The sequence below is a fragment of the Paramormyrops kingsleyae genome, chromosome 5 (genome assembly GCF_048594095.1).
Source record: "Paramormyrops kingsleyae isolate MSU_618 chromosome 5, PKINGS_0.4, whole genome shotgun sequence".
Taxonomy (NCBI): domain Eukaryota; kingdom Metazoa; phylum Chordata; class Actinopteri; order Osteoglossiformes; family Mormyridae; genus Paramormyrops; species Paramormyrops kingsleyae.
The window spans coordinates 17,381,658-17,393,541 of NC_132801.1; the positions used below are offsets into that span (position 1 = coordinate 17,381,658).

Below are 11,884 nucleotides of genomic sequence, written 5' to 3' on the forward strand. Positions count from 1 at the left end.
CAGATAAAATGTTAACCCCAAGCAGGATTTATCCTTTGCTTATATTAATGGTTTTATCCATGGATGCTTCATTTATTCCCAATGAACGCAGTTCAAAGATCTGTGTTCTTTAAGGGTATAACAGCAATTTCTTAAACTTTATCCAGTCCACGCTCTTCTTTTCTCTCAAGTGCATGTGGAGAGTCTTCCCTAGCTAACTGCAATTAAAACGCTTCATACCAGAGTGACTTAGTAGATAGGTTTGAAGTTATACACATTTGTAAAATTCGTCGCACAGTGCTGTGTTTTGCCACTGTTTCAGACTTTACACCCGAATCTCTATATCTGAAATATAAACATTAAATACACACAAGATATGACAAAGGACATTTGACTGATTGTTGTTTGATTGCTTCTCAGTGCATATTAAATATACAGGGAAGCCAACTGTAGAGGCTATGAAAGCAAACATACATCCATTCATCTTTAAATTCAAGATTTTCCTCATGTATTTTTAATTCTTCTTGGCAGCCAGTGAAAAATAATGTGTGTTGATCCTCAGTAGTAATGTGTTACATCACACTTTAAACTACTGGTGGTTTTTTAATAGACAGTTAAGTCCACGTAAACTAAACCAGATATGACTGCTTTAACAGTTACATTTTACTTTCCTCTAATAAAAATGATTAAAATTACTTTGAGTTACGCCTATTTCTTCATTCTTTTTCAAAGCAACAAGGGGGCACTCAAAGAGCCGAATACTGCTCAGGAGCCTCGGGTTGGTCTAGGCCAGAGGGTGACTCGGGAGTGGATTTTCACTCTGGTACCATTCCCCTGCCACGAAAAATTCCTGTACCGTCCCGATCCCATGCAAAATAATGTTTCAAATGCTGTACCGCGCAATCCCAAAACGAATGATTCCTGTCCCATCTTGGTCCGATTTTTTTTTGCCTGCTAAAAAAAATACTGTCCATGGGTTCCTATGCTATTTCTAGTAATGGCCAACTACTAGGCTATATAGTTGGATGATCAGATGTATTGACAAGACACATACACCAGTGCTGCATAGTTGGAACCTTTACTTGAAGAAACTGCCATTACACACGTTACTATTAACAGGCTTATAACCAAATGTCACACTGCCCACTAGTGGTGGAACTACACATAGCATATTACATATCAATACATCTCCCCTTTTGTTTTAAATCAGGGGTGGCCAATCTTATCTGCAAAGGGCTGGTGTGTATGCAGGTTTTTTGTGATAACCTGTAGGTCTGCTGTTCAAACCCAGGTGTGAGGACTCTTCAGCCAATCAGTCCTCTAATTAGTAATCTAATTAGGGAGTTTCAGCGAAAACCCGCATACACATTGGCCCTTTGCGGATAACATTGGCCACCCCTGTTTTAAATAAAGATCATCTTATACAAACCTTAAAAGGCACAAAAATAGTCATACTCACCTCCATGACAGCAGTAAAATGTACACGTAATGCAAGTCCGACGTGAGTCTGGACAGTCTTTGCGGAGAAGCATCATTCTGAATTTTCTCCACCTGGACCGCAACCTACCTCATGGTCAGGAAACATGCACCCCTGCTGTCCCAGACGATTTCTGCAGTCCAGCTACAGCAGCTGAGACAGGTACTGTATCACCCGCGGATCACACACCTTTCGACAGAGTGATTAGTATATGCCCATGGCCAAAGCTCAAGAAGAAGTTAAAGGAAGGTGGTACAAAGGCCTGTACTCACCCTGCATTATTGTTTTCAGGTGATGCAGACTGTGAGGGAGACCCCCAGGCCCCAAAAATCAGATTGGGCACCAGACATAGGAGGGTCCGCACTTTCATCAAATCCCTCCTCAGGATACCCAAGATGCTCATCAAGGTACTGGGCTTAGTTTTAAGGAGTTAAAATGGTGCTGGATGCATTAGGAGTTATTATGCTTCAGGTAACACTAGTCTGATGGTTGGTGCTGGCTCTGTTCACCACAGAATTTGAAGGAAACATGGTTTCCATCAGGGCTGTGGAGTCGGTAGAAAAATGCTCCGACTCCGACTCCCCGACTCCTCTGTATGTATATACTATGCTAATGTATTTTCTACATCCATTGAAGGAAAGGAAGGCAACATACATGTCATTTCACCACAGAACTACTGGCTAGGAAGCCAAGACTCTACTATAATGCCAGATTAAAGACAAACACAATGAAAACAAGGATTTTGCCACCGACCGATGTGCGTGTACAATCGCGGCAATTGATTGGCGGCCGCAGATTGAGGGTGTCCACATGGACGGGCAGATCCAGCTTGCCGAAAATCTCGACCACTGCCCCCATCCAAAGTAATGTGATGCCTCTGTCTGCTGCAGTGGCTGTCTCCTCTGTCAGCCAGCCGGAAGTTTAGTGCATTGTGTCACTCACCGGCCAGCTGATCAGCAGAACGAGCCTCTGCTGGAGACAGGTAGGGAGATCTGTGTTCTCGGCTCCTTCGGCCCCCTTCACTAGCGCATAGCGAAGGGGAGCCGACGGAGCTGAGAACACACCAGATGATTTTTCAGGCGTTTGACGCGTGATGACTCGTTGAACGGCCGAAAAATCGGCAGTGCATCTGTAAATGTATGGGGGGCTTTAGGCAAGGTTCACAGTTCCCTGTAACAGTGGAACACGACACAATGGAAAGCGGTGCCGCACCTTACCTGTGCATTACATCCCATATAGTGACGCATACAGTCAATGAAAAGCATGCTTCATGGTTACTTGACATGTTCTTTTTGTGGTAACATTATTCACTGCATGCATTGGGCTTTATTCTTACAGCAGAGAAGTAGTTCATTATGACTGTTTGTGAATTGGGACATTTCAACTTACTTTTTTAATTCCCATTTAAATTTAGTAGGAGTCGGAGTCGGTTAACTTTTTGCCGACTCCGACTCCAGGTACCCAAAATTGTCTCCGACTCCGACTCCACAGCCCTGGTTTCCATGTTCAACGTAAGAATGTCTCCAACCACCAGACCTAGGGCAGCCCCAAATGAAGTCGTCCTGTCGCAGCCTTTTTGCAGCCTATTTTGTGCTGCTCTTATGGGATATTAATATCCCCGTAACCCTGCGCAGGAAGAGGAACTGTGGCTGCCATGTGCTCAGATAAAATGTACTCTACTTAAAATGTGCATTCAATAAATTTTTGCACCCTACTGTATTGCTGTCCGGTTATATTTGTATACATCACGTAACTAACTTTTGTCGCTGTTCTGTTGGCATCAGGACAGATAAAATGTTAACCCCAAGCAGGATTTATCCTTTGCTTATATTAATGGTTTTATCCATGGATACTTCATTTATTCCCAATGAACGCAGTTCAAAGATCTGTGTTCTTTAAGGGTATCACAGCAATTTCTTAAACTTTATCCAGTCCACGCTCTTCTTTTCTCTCAAGTGCATGTGGAGAGTCTTCCCTAGCTAACTGCAATTAAAATGCTTCATACCAGAGTGACTTAGTAGATAGGTTTGAAGTTATACACATTTGTAAAATTCGTCGCACAGTGCTGTGTTTTGCCACTGTTTCAGACTTTACACCCGAATCTCTATATCTGAAATATAAACATTAAATACACACAAGATATGACAAAGGACATTTGACTGATTGTTGTTTGATTGCTTCTCAGTGCATATTAAATATACAGGGAAGCCAACTGTAGAGGCTATGAAAGCAAACATACATCCATTCATCTTTAAATTCAAGATTTTCCTCATGTATTTTTAATTCTTCTTGGTAGCCAGTGATAAATAATGTGTGTTGATCCACAGTATTAATGTGTTACATCACACTTTAAACTACTGGTGGTGTTTTAATAGACAGTTAAGTCCACGTAAACTAAACCAGATATGACTGCTTTAACAGTTACATTTTACTTTCCTCTAATAAAAATGATTAAAATTACTTTGAGTTACGCCTATTTCTTCATTCTTTTTCAAAGCAACAAGGGGGCACTCAAAGAGTCGAATATTGCTCAGGAGCCTCGGGTTGGTCTAGGCCAGAGGGTGACTCGGGAGTGGATTTTCACTCTGGTACCATTCCCCTGCCACGAAAAATTCCTGTACCGTCCCGATCCCATGCAAAATAACGTTTAAAATCCTGTACCGCGCAATCCCAAAACGAATGATTCCTGTCCCATCTTGGTCCGATTCTTTTTTTGCCTGCTAAAAAAAATACTGTCCATGGATTCCTATGCTATTTCTAGTAATGGCCAACTACTAGGCTATATAGTTGGATGGTCAGATGTATTGACGAGACACATACACCAGTGCTGCATAGTTGGAACCTTTACTTGAAGAAACTGCCATTACACACGTTACTATTAGCAGGCTTATAACCAAATGTCACACTGCCCACTAGTGGTGGAACTACACATAGCACATTACATATCAATACATCTCCCCTTTTGTTGTTTTAAATCAGGGGTGGCCAATCTTATCTGCAAAGGGCCGGTGTGTATGCAGGTTTTTTGTGATAACCTGTAGGTCTGCTGTTCAAACCCAGGTGTGAGGACTCTTCAGCCAATCAGTCCTGTAATTAGTAATCTAATTAGGGAGTTTCAGCGAAAACCCGCATACACATTGGCCCTTTGCGGATAACATTGGCCACCCCTGTTTTAAATAAAGATCATCTTATACAAACCTTAAAAGGCACAAAAATAGTCATACTCACCTCCATTACATCACAAATGGTCAGATTAGTTCATGAAGGACATTTGGGTGTAGAAAAGTGCAAAAGACGTGCACGGGGTGTTATACTTGCCGGGCATGCACAAGGACATTGAGGCTTATGTACAACACTGTGAGACTTGCCAGCGCTACAGATATCGACAGCCAAAGGAGCCCATGAGGCCACAGGAAAAACCTCGAGATCCATGGAGAGAAGTAGGAATGGATCTCTTCCAATTGCCTGAATAAGGGCTACTGGTATATTCATTATAATTTTGTTATATAACTCCTTAGAACAAACAGTATCATATTTAGCATAAAAATCCTCCAGTCCAAGTATGTTAACATTTCGATCCATATGTACCACTGACTGAATACGTCTTGCCATCCAGTCATCAACAAGACAGATCGAGCAGCGCCTCTCAGTCGGCTGCACAAACTAGAACCGCCTCCATGACGACAGAACTTTGCCCTTATTGGCTGAAGAGTTTAGTTACACGAATAACGTTGTATCCCAGGAAGTCCCGATGCGTTATCTGCTATTTCTCCCGAGTATCACGTAAAGCAGTGAGAACTGGTTTTCAGTTAATTTACCTGGTAAAATAAAGTTTAAATAAACGACATAAATGCTCTAATAGTACACGTAAGTTACTGGTTTATTTATTGTTAGTTACTGCAGTGTTGCGCTGCTTTATTTTTCATCGTTATCTTCTGGCAGTGCTGCCATTGTAGTCAGCTCTCGCAGATTACAAGTAGAAGTTGTCCGACTTGGCTGCAGTCAGTTTATACTCCACCCCTGCAGCCGCCGGCAGATCTCGCTCCACAACACGTCAGCTGCAGACAGACCTAAGCCCAAGTCGAACGCACCCTTAGTTTCCACAGCCCGACTCCCAGCAAGGAGCTTCCCGCGTGGCTCGAGGGCTCCTTGCGGCAAACTGGTCACACAACACATTAACCAGAATATATTGAAGGCATGTTTACTTCGGAAGATAGAACAGAATAGGGCAGGATCGCACGTGTGCACACTGATTCAAGCAGGCATTAGGACAAAATGCGTTTGTGCGAGAAGTGTATATAATCTGCGTTTGACTAAAATAAACTACTAATAAGCAAAGTGTGGCCCATCACTATTCTGTTCAGTTATTCATATAATTGGTCCAGCACTCGTAAAAGCTGACAGAGTACTAGAGTGAAGCCTACTCCAAATCTAGTACGTGTACTTCATTAGATCAGCATAACAATTACAACACGTAGCCTAGATATATTGAAAGCAGGCATACCTGTTGGAGCCGTTCTATTACAAATTTCTTTATTTTTTCATAATCCATCTCGAGATGGCGAGAAACACTCCGTGCTAAGACTCCTTCGATCTCAATGCAAGTCGCACCGATGAGAAGCAACTCCTTCGCCACGTCGATGAATTCTTGTCCTTCTATAAAAACAAAAGGTCTCAAATCTTGCCTCCACATGCGAGCCATCGTGTTCCTAAGCCTGATCTTCACAATTTCTGGAACTTCTCGCTGCACTTCATTACCAAGCGATCTGCTGCTACAAGTGTGTCTCGACATGCTAATTGTCCCGGAGTCAGGTGCATATTTGACTATGACTTTGCACGTATTACAAGCAGCGTAGGGAGTTGGTACTCCATCGCACTCTACTCCATCTTACAAACTTTTTTAAAGTTGCGGACTTGCCCAACAGATCCTTAAAAGTCACGCAGGGATCATATACTCCGACTTTACGTTGCAACGCCGTTTTCTCTGACTCCATGTTTTAAACTGACTGGCGCCGGCCGTTACACACGCATCACGCGCTAATCAGGTGACCGCTTCCATTCGATCATGAATATTTAATTATCATAGCCGTGTATGTCTTATAGATTATGCATTCAACCAACATAGCAGACAGGAGAAGATTTTAAAAAAACGACTACTCGGCCAATTAAAAATATAAATTAAACGACATTACTCATATTTATTCGAATCACATCTGTAAATAAATTACAGTGGAAACCGCTTATATATTGATCACGTACAAGCAGACAATCATTAATTATAACCGATTTTTTTCTTCTTCTTTATGTCTCAGGCAGAGACCCATGTAATTGAGATTTGTATATTTATTTCATGGACATAAGGCAATAAAACGGACAGCTTGGCTATTTACTTAATTTTATGAATAATTTCAAAGTACAGTATAGGCTAGCTATTTCGAACAATTTTCAAATTACAGTGCTGTATAAATTAAATTACTGAACTGCATGTGTATTATTCAAATAGGCTATATCAATACAATACAGTATCACTGTACATAAATATTCAATATTCAATTTTATTAACAGCGCATTTTCAGGACGCTACGTTGCCTCAAAGGGCTTATTGTAGTTTCGCTGCTGCATCTCGGTGGCTTGTTTTTGGCAGCTTATCATAAGCTTTAATGAGCCTATATTTGTCACTGAGAGAAAATGACTGTCTTGTCATGTTTTCTGTGCTTCGGGTATCTATAGTCAGAAGCAGATGGGCTACCGCAAGGTAAAGTACTAGTAGGGCGATCAAAGTAAAGTAAAAAAAAAAAAAAAAAAATACCGCTGTTTTAATTTACGTTATCACGTTTAAAAAGACCCAAAACAAACACTGTAAGCGGACTACTTGATTATTATACGCGAATTATTTAAACAGAATTTGTACAGTAATGATTTTGTCCCAATTGCTTTTTGAGTTATATATGCGACTGATCACTATTACCGAGATCACTATATGCAGTTTCCACCGTATTTATAAATATATTATGATTCCCGGTTCCGCTGCTCCCCTTTGGATATTATTTGCGTCCCATCCCCAGTCTAGGGGAAAGTAATGATTAATCTGCCGGCAACCCGCCTCACCCAAATCGTCAAATTTCCCCTCATCGTCAGTCCGTGGCCGATTTTTGTCGCAGGGTTGTCTGGCCGGCACAGATTATCAGCATCGGTACAGGAAACCTTGTTATTGGATCGATTCGGACCGCAAAGAAAGTCATTGTGAGGATGGAAATGTTATTATGTTAAACTTCCCCTAGGCAAGCCATCACTGTCACAACTAGGTCTCTCATTGGCTGCATTTGCCACACGTGACGCTGTCCCGCTGAATTCCATTTCCATGGAGACGATTGTGACGAAGGCGTTCTAAGACTACGTAGGCAATAGCCACATATAAATTCTGAGGAGCAGTTCCCGAGTCTCAGAACGACCTTTTGCAGCATCATATCGAGTTCCATTCAGTTCTTTAAATATCCTTAATCAATTAAGCAGTAAAATGTGCAACGAAATGAAGGCAGTCTGGCACGTGGAGGTATTTTTTGATCAGGGGGGCAAAAAGATTAATGACAGCTTCACCATACACAGAAGCAAATCAAGGTGCTTCATCGTTGAACCGGTGGCTGACATTGCTGACAAGGAGTCTGTACAGTCTTTGCGGAGAAATATCATTTTGTACTTTCTCCACCTGGACCGCAACCCAGCTCATGGTCAGGAAATGTTTTATCCAAGAAAGCATAAAGACTTCACTTTCATGCAGAGAAATATCCCTGACGATTTCTGCAGTCCAGCTACAGCAGCTGAGACAGGTACTGTATCACCTGCGGATCACACACCTTTCAACAGAGTGATTAGCATATGCCCATGGCCAAAGCTCAAGAAGAAGTTAAAGGAAGGTGGTACAAAGGCCTGTACTCACCCTGCATTATTGTTTTCAGGTGATGCAGACTGTGAGGGAGACCCCCAGGCCCCAAAAATCAGATTGGGCACCAGACATAGGAGGGTCCGCACTTTCATAAAATCCCTCCTCAGGATACCCAAGCTGCTCATCAAGGTACTGGGCTTAGTTTTAAGGAGTTAAAATGGTGCTGGATGCATTAGGAGTTATTATGCTTCAGGTAACACTAGTCTGATGGTTGGTTCTGCCTCTGTTCACCACAGAATTTGAAGGAAACATGGTTTCCATGTTCAACGTAAGAATGTCTCCAACCACCAGACCTAGGGCAGCCCCAAATGAAGTCGTCCTGTCGCAGCCTTTTTGCAGCCTATTTTGTGCTGCTCTTATGGGCATCTCCCCGTAACCCTGCGCAGGAAGAGGAACTGTGGCTGCCATGTGCTCAGACAAAATGTACTCTACTTAAAATGTGCATTCAATAAATTTTTGCACCCTACTGTATTGTTGTCCGGTTATATTTGTATACATCACGTAACTAACTTTTGTCGCTGTTCTGTTGGCATCAGGACAGATAAAATGTTAACCCCAAGCAGGATTTATCCTTTGCTTATATTAATGGTTTTATCCATGGATGCTTCATTTATTCCCAATGAACGCAGTTCAAAGATCTGTGTTCTTTAAGGGTATAACAGCAATTTCTTAAACTTTATCCAGTCCACGCTCTTCTTTTCTCTCAAGTGCATGTGGAGAGTCTTCCCTAGCTAACTGCAATTAAAACGCTTCATACCAGAGTGACTTAGTAGATAGGTTTGAAGTTATACACATTTGTAAAATTCGTCGCACAGTGCTGTGTTTTGCCACTGTTTCAGACTTTACACCCGAATCTCTATATCTGAAATATAAACATTAAATACACACAAGATATGACAAAGGACATTTGACTGATTGTTGTTTGATTGCTTCTCAGTGCATATTAAATATACAGGGAAGCCAACTGTAGAGGCTATGAAAGCAAACATACATCCATTCATCTTTAAATTCAAGATTTTCCTCATGTATTTTTAATTCTTCTTGGCAGCCAGTGATAAATAATGTGTGTTGATCCTCAGTAGTAATGTGTTACATCACACTTTAAACTACTGGTGGTTTTTTAATAGACAGTTAAGTCCACGTAAACTAAACCAGATATGACTGCTTTAACAGTTACATTTTACTTTCCTCTAATAAAAATGATTAAAATTACTTTGAGTTACGCCTATTTCTTCATTCTTTTTCAAAGCAACAAGGGGGCACTCAAAGAGCCGAATACTGCTCAGGAGCCTCGGGTTGGTCTAGGCCAGAGGGTGACTCGGGAGTGGATTTTCACTCTGGTACCATTCCCCTGCCACGAAAAATTCCTGTACCGTCCCGATCCCATGCAAAATAATGTTTCAAATGCTGTACCGCGCAATCCCAAAACGAATGATTCCTGTCCCATCTTGGTCCGATTTTTTTTTGCCTGCTAAAAAAAATACTGTCCATGGGTTCCTATGCTATTTCTAGTAATGGCCAACTACTAGGCTATATAGTTGGATGATCAGATGTATTGACGAGACACATACACCAGTGCTGCATAGTTGGAACCTTTACTTGAAGAAACTGCCATTACACACGTTACTATTAACAGGCTTATAACCAAATGTCACACTGCCCACTAGTGGTGGAACTACACATAGCATATTACATATCAATACATCTCCCCTTTTGTTTTAAATCAGGGGTGGCCAATCTTATCTGCATAGGGCTGGTGTGTATGCAGGTTTTTTGTGATAACCTGTAGGTCTGCCGTTCAAACCCAGGTGTGAGGACTCTTCAGCCAATCAGTCCTCTAATTAGTAATCTAATTAGGGAGTTTCAGCGAAAACCCGCATACACATTGGCCCTTTGCGGATAACATTGGCCACCCCTGTTTTAAATAAAGATCATCTTATACAAACCTTAAAAGGCACAAAAATAGTCATACTCACCTCCATGACAGCAGTAAAATGTACACGTAATGCAAGTCCGACGTGAGTCTGGACAGTCTTTGCGGAGAAGCATCATTCTGAATTTTCTCCACCTGGACCGCAACCTACCTCATGGTCAGGAAACATGCACCCCTGCTGTCCCAGATGATTTCTGCAGTCCAGCTACAGCAGCTGAGACAGGTACTGTATCACCCGCGGATCGCACACCTTTCGACAGAGTGATTAGTATATGCCCATGGCCAAAGCTCAAGAAGAAGTTAAAGGAAGGTGGTACAAAGGCCTGTACTCACCCTGCATTATTGTTTTCAGGTGATGCAGACTGTGAGGGAGACCCCCAGGCCCCAAAAATCAGATTGGGCACCAGACATAGGAGGGTCCGCACTTTCATCAAATCCCTCCTCAGGATACCCAAGATGCTCATCAAGGTACTGGGCTTAGTTTTAAGGAGTTAAAATGGTGCTGGATGCATTAGGAGTTATTATGCTTCAGGTAACACTAGTCTGATGGTTGGTGCTGGCTCTGTTCACCACAGAATTTGAAGGAAACATGGTTTCCATCAGGGCTGTGGAGTCGGTAGAAAAATGCTCCGACTCCGACTCCCCGACTCCTCTGTATGTATATACTATGCTAATGTATTTTCTACATCCATTGAAGGAAAGGAAGGCAACATACATGTCATTTCACCACAGAACTACTGGCTAGGAAGCCAAGACTCTACTATAATGCCAGATTAAAGACAAACACAATGAAAACAAGGATTTTGCCACCGACCGATGTGCGTGTACAATCGCGGCAATTGATTGGCGGCCGCAGATTGAGGGTGTCCACATGGACGGGCAGATCCAGCTTGCCGAAAATCTCGACCACTGCCCCCATCCAAAGTAATGTGATGCCTCTGTCTGCTGCAGTGGCTGTCTCCTCTGTCAGCCAGCCGGAAGTTTAGTGCATTGTGTCACTCACCGGCCAGCTGATCAGCAGAACGAGCCTCTGCTGGAGACAGGTAGGGAGATCTGTGTTCTCGGCTCCTTCGGCCCCCTTCACTAGCGCATAGCGAAGGGGAGCCGACGGAGCTGAGAACACACCAGATGATTTTTCAGGCGTTTGACGCGTGATGACTCGTTGAACGGCCGAAAAATCGGCAGTGCATCTGTAAATGTATGGGGGGCTTTAGGCAAGGTTCACAGTTCCCTGTAACAGTGGAACACGACACAATGGAAAGCGGTGCCGCACCTTACCTGTGCATTACATCCCATATAGTGACGCATACAGTCAATGAAAAGCATGCTTCATGGTTACTTGACATGTTCTTTTTGTGGTAACATTATTCACTGCATGCATTGGGCTTTATTCTTACAGCAGAGAAGTAGTTCATTATGACTGTTTGTGAATTGGGACATTTCAACTTACTTTTTTAATTCCCATTTAAATTTAGTAGGAGTCGGAGTCGGTTAACTTTTTGCCGACTCCGACTCCAGGTACCCAAAATTGTCTCCGACTCCGACTCCACAG

At 42.5% G+C, this 11,884-nt stretch overlaps 1 long non-coding RNA gene across 1 annotated transcript; it reads left to right on the forward strand.

Moving 5' to 3' along the window:
• The first annotated feature begins 7,893 nt into the window (after nucleotides 1–7,893).
• Nucleotides 7,894–8,865, forward strand: LOC140590984 (uncharacterized). Its single transcript, XR_011991869.1, has 3 exons — nucleotides 7,894–8,283; nucleotides 8,413–8,528; nucleotides 8,636–8,865. It is a non-coding gene; the product is annotated as an uncharacterized lncRNA (long non-coding RNA).
• Nucleotides 8,866–11,884: the final 3,019 nt, after the last annotated feature.